Here is a 6,063-nt window from a genome sequence, read left to right as displayed (position 1 = left end):
GGAGTCTATTTTGGAGTAGCAAGCATAGTAATATTCATGGAACTGAATTGTTCCAACCATTATGAAAGGCAATTTAAAATTGTACTAAAAATAAGTCACTAAAATGTTAATACTTGGACTAGGAATATAGACTTTATTAGGCATTTAACCCAAAGAGGTCCAAGACAGAATAGACTCATATATATACCAAAGCTATAGCATCACTTTTTGAGGTAACAAAGAACTAGAAACAAAGTAAATGCCCATTAACTGAGAAATGACTCGACAAACTATGGTACACAAATGTAATGAAATATTACTGTGCCATATGAAGTGCCAAATAGGAAGAATTCAGAGAAGCATGGGAATGTATATGAACTGATGCAGAGTGAAATAAACAGAAATAGGAAAATTCTATATATGATTACTATATATAATATAAATCTATAAAATGGTATATGTAAATATATAATAACATATAACTTAATATATGTAAATATATTCTATAATATATAATCATATAATAAAATTCAACTGAATACTATATAATTATAATAACCCTGATCTTTGGGAAAAGATTAGAGCAGTAGATAGGGAATATGTCATATGTTGTCAAATATTTCTGGTTTGAAACTCTTTTTTACCCTTTTTATCCATTGTTACAAGAGAAAAAGTACAGGAAGGTAGGATCATAGTTGGAAATGTATGTGATTTTTTTAAAAAAAAAACTCAAAGATCATAAATAATTTTTAAGGCAACAAGTATTAAAATGACAAAAAAAAAAAAAGGGAGAGAATGGGTCCCAGACTCATCATATAATGTGGGGTCAAGACTGCCTAGATTAGGGTAGCAGCAAATATACCAAACTTAAAAGTCATCAAGATGAACTTAAAAGAAATAGAGCTGCCAAAAAAGCCAATTTTTACAAAAACAGGAAGTATGGCCTTATACCTGTCCTGACTATGACAATTTACTGTTCCTGGCCCTATGCTATTTCTACCTGTACCAGGACATAATGCAGACCTACAGGAAAAGTAAATATGGCATCCTAAGATCTGGAGTTAAATTTGGCTTTCAGCTTTCTACATGTCATCTATGGGATGTTTCCCCTCTCTATGCCTCAGTTTCTTCCTCTATCAAATGAAGGGCTTCATTCCAAACATCTTTTCTATGTCTTAAGACATCATATGGAAAAGAAGATATTAGATAGACTAGGAGCTGGAAAGACGTGGGTTTGAATCCTTTCTAGCTATGTGACCACATACATGCTACTTAACGTCTTCTAAGCCTCAATTTCTTCATCTGCAAAATTTGAATTAGAAGCATAAAGAAGGGACTTTAGATATTATCTTATCAAACATCCTCATTTTATAGAGGAGGACACTGAGGGGCAGTAAAGGTGTGATTAATTCAAGGTCACAGAATAAGCATTAGAGGTAGTGTTTGTCTAGTCCTCTGACTCTAGAGTGAATGCTCTTTCCATTGTACCTTGCTATTTCTCATCATTCCTACCTCACAAGATAATAGCTAGAGCAACAGCCTTAGAGAGCCTTGGAGATTTGGGCTCAAGAGCCACATCTGTCCTGTATCCTGTGTGATCTCATTCAAGTCACTTAAATACTCAGTGATCCCCATACAAATCTTTCAGATTGTAAATTTTATTTATTTACTTATTTGGTATTTGTTACATTAAAATTCCCAGGTATCTCCCTCCCTTCTTCCCTACACTAGAGAAGGCACGATTTGGCAAAAAAGATAAATGAGTATATAAAACCATGTCTTGCTTGTTTCTGTTTGTCAGCTTTTTCTCCACAGGTAGACATACACAAATCATTCTTCAAACAACATTTCTATTGTATATGATGTTCTTTTGTTTCTACTCATATTGCTCTTCTAATTTCATGCAGAGCTTTCCATGTGTTTCCAAAACCAATTTGCTCATCATTTCTTATGGAGCACTAGTATTCCATATCAAGGATACTCCACAACTTGTTTAGCCATTTCCCAATTGATGGGTGTCCCCTCAATTTCCAGTTTTTTCTTCCACAAAGAAAGCTGCAAAAAATATTTTATAACATACAGGTTCTTTTCCTCTTTCCCTAATCACCTTAGGAAATAAACCTAATAGTGGTATTACTTGGTCGAAAGCTATACGCAGTTTTATAACTCTTTGGGCATAATTCCAGGTTGCTTTCCAAAATTCTGGAAGGCAATTTGGAATTATGTCTAAAGGGTTTTAAAAGAATGTATGCCCTTTGATCCAACTATACCACTACTAGGTTTGTACCCAAAGAGATAATAAAAAAAAAGGGTTGTACAAAAATATTCCTAGCCATGCTCTTTGTGGTGGCAAAAAATTAGAAAACGAAGGGGTGTCCCTTGATTGGGAATAAATGAACAAATTGTGGTATATGATATTGATGGAATACTACTGTGCTATAAGGAATGATGAAATGGAGGATTTCTATATGAACTGGGAGAACCTCAGTGAACTGAAGCAGAGTGAAATGAGCAGAACCAAGAGAACATGCTACACAGAAAGTGAAACATTGTGGGAACAATCAAATGTAATCAACTTCACTACTAATAACAATGCAATGATCCAGGACAACCCTGAGGGACTTATGAGAAAGAATGCTATCCACATACAGAGAAAGAACTGTGGGAGTAGAAACACAGAAGAAAAACATATGATTTGTCACTTGTTTATAGGCCTATAAGACTTGGAGTTTGGGTTTTAAAAGATTACTCTATTACAAAGATGAATAATATGGAAATAGCTATCAAGTGATAATACGTGTATAATCCAGTGCAATTGCTTATTAACTCCAGGAGCAGGGAGAAAAGAGGGGTGGGAGACAACATAAATCATGGAACCATGGAAAAATATTTAAAAAGTAAAAAATAAAATGGTTGGATCAGTTCACAGTTCCACCAACAGTGTATTAGTGTCCCTGTTTTTCCACATCCCCTCCAATATTTGTCATTTTGACATTTTAGCCAATCTGAAAAGTGTGAGATGATATCTTAGAGTTGTTTTGATTTGCATTTCTCTAATTGATTAGGTCAGCACATTTTTTCATATAGTTATGTATAGCTCGGATTTCTTCATCCAAAAACTGTCTCAGAATGTAAGTTAAAGAACAGTTGCCTTTCTGCATAGGTAAAGGGAGTTTCCTCTCTGGAATATCACTCTACAAAAGAAATCACAATCCAGAACAAAAATTACAGTGGCAAAAATGACAATAAAACTCACAGGAAATATATGAAGTTCAAAGATATTAGGATTGTAGGTTATATGTGGAAAGGTCCTTAGAAATCATCTAGTTCAGCCTATATTAAAGTCAAAGAACCTGAGGGTCAGAGAGATCTCTAAATCAAGAAGTACGACTATTTAAATCATTTTTAAGCATGGCTTCCCAGACTGATTGGAAAATTCACAGTTCTACCACCACAGAACTCCAACCGATATATCTGCTGCCTTGCACAGTCCCTCCAACATTGCCTACCTATTTCTGTCTTTTGTCCTTGCCAAGGTCTTTGCTCTACCCAAGGTTACACAGTTTATTAAGTAGCTGAGGTAGGATTCCAGCCCAGGTCTGATGACTCCAAATCCAGCATTCTTTCTACCACACATCATTTGCAAGCCTGAAAGTGCTATATAAATGTCAGCTGTTTTTATTATCCTTAAATCTTAGGAACTTGTGATTGATTCTGCAACATTAGCATGTTGGCCAATGGCAGAAGACAATTTTCCAAGCTGGCCAGGATGTTCTCAAATGGATAACTCTTCGTGGTTAAATCTACCTGGGAATCTGGTAATATGGCTGTCACTTCAAACATCAGCATACAAAATGATATTAGGAAGAAGGGGAGAAAAATAAATACCTTTATACCACACCCACTTATCTGTCAGTTAGCTGAATAGCAGATAGAGCTACATATGGGTCTCTCCCAAGAGGGATTGGGGGACAAAAAAAGATCCAGTATGAAGTTGGGTTTGAGATTTTTTTTTTTTGGTGTTTTTCCCCCAATTGACTCCTTAGCAGGACCCTGCCAATCTGTCTCCTGGGGAGAGTTTCACCCTTCAGAAAATATGACACTCTATTTCCTGCCCTTGTTTGTTAACACACCCCATTGCTATCCATCTCAGTTTCAGGCAACTGCCAGACTACATTAACACCCTCCTCCTCGGTGAGACAGAAAATAGAAAAGAAATAATTCAGCAGATTTTATTTTCCGTGGCCCACCGCGTGGCACCACGATAACCAGAGAGGAGGAAACCACAATTGGATCCTGATTGATGCCGCCCAAGACCGGGAAAGGAGAAGACGGTTTAACCACCTCCTGCATTTCCTCGCAAAGAACATTGGCTTGTTATTTTAGTTGTCTGGGCTCCCCTTCTCTGCTAAGGAGAGATGTAGTAATTAAAGGGCAGAGGGAGGGGAGCCCCCTCCCCCCAGGAATGCTACAAACTGTCAAAAGTGTCACTCAGACCCGATCATAATGAGGTGGTGGTCATTTGTGCAGACACAGTGACACCTAGTGGTAATCCGGATCATTTACAGGCTCTCTACTTGACCTTAAGTGGGTAAATGTTGGTTAGGTAGATTAGACAGAAACATACATACATACATACATACATACATACATACATACATACATATATGTGTGTGTATGTATATACATAGAAAGAAGGAGGGTAAGGTAGAGAAAGGGAGAGAAGGAGGGAGACAGAGACAGAAAGAGAGAGAGAAAGGGAGGGAGGGAGGGAGGGAAGAAGGGAGGGAGAGAAAGAGAAAGGGAGTGAGGGAGAGAGAGACAGAGAGAGACAGAGACAGAGAGAGACAGAGAGAGAGAAACAGAGAGAGAGAAACAGAGAGAGACAGAGAGAGAAACAGAGACAGAGACAGAGAAAGGGAGTGAGGGAGGGAAGGAGGGAGGGAGAGAAAGGGAAAGGGAGTGAGGGAGAAAGAGAGACAGAGACAGAGACAGAGAAAGACAGAGAGAGACAGAGACAGACAGAGAGAAATGGAGTGAAGGAGAGAAAGACAGAGAGAGACAGAGACAGAGAGAGAAAGGAAGGGAGGGAAGGAAGGAGGGAGAGAAAGAGAAATGGAGTGAAGGAGAGAGAGGGAGGGAGAGAAAGAGAGGAGGAAGGGAAAGCGAGAGAGGGGGGAGAGAGAGAAAGAGAGAGGGAGGGAAGGAGAAAGGAGAGAGAGAGAGAGAAAGAGAGAGAGAAAGGGAGGGAGAGAAAGAGAAAGGGAGTGAAGGAGAGGGGGAGGGAGGGAAAGAGAGAAGAGAAAGGGAAGAAGAGGGAGAGAGAGAGAACCATTTATTAAATACTTACTATGTTCCAGGCAACTATGCTAAAAACTGAGGCTACTAAAAAAAAACCAAGATGTTCCCTATTCTCAAGGAACTAAATTCTAAAGAGGAACCAGAAAAGGAGAAGAGGGATGAAGGAGACTAAGAAAGCAAGACTTCTGTCTTCATAAAGAGATGAAGATCAGAGATCATAGTACATTTAGAGCTGGAAGGAACCTTGGAATCTAGTCCCTTCATTTTATAAATGAGGAAATAGCCCTGTAGAAGCAAAGTGACTCATTAAGAGTCACACAGTTAGTAAGTGTGTGAGGCTAGATTTGAATTCAGATCTTCCTGATTCAAGCACAGCACTCTATCCATTGTGTCACCTGGCTGCTTCGAGGTTTAAATTGTACTTTCCTGACAACAATTCTATGAGATGGGTAGTGCTAGCAGTTGTATTCCCATATTATAAATGAGAAAACTGAGACCCAGAGAAATAGTGATTGCCCAGGATTGCCTCGCTGGTTGGAGTCAGGGCTGAGCTTCAAATCCCCATCTTCATACCAGAACACTAGCATTCTTACTACCTCTACCGGTAGAGGTGCCAGACAGACCCTGAGCTAATTGAAAACAACTTGTGCTCTAAGAAAAGGGAAAGTGCCTGCAGCTACCACCAGGTGGTATCTCTCATAAGAGCTATTGTCCCTTCTAGTTAATACTAGAAGTCCAACACCTTCATTTTACTCAAAGGGAAACTGAGCTCACACAGTCAAC

The sequence above is a fragment of the Gracilinanus agilis genome, chromosome 4 (assembly GCF_016433145.1).
Source record: "Gracilinanus agilis isolate LMUSP501 chromosome 4, AgileGrace, whole genome shotgun sequence".
NCBI classification, from domain to species: Eukaryota; Metazoa; Chordata; class Mammalia; order Didelphimorphia; family Didelphidae; genus Gracilinanus; species Gracilinanus agilis.
Note: the sequence above shows the minus strand (reverse complement) of the source record.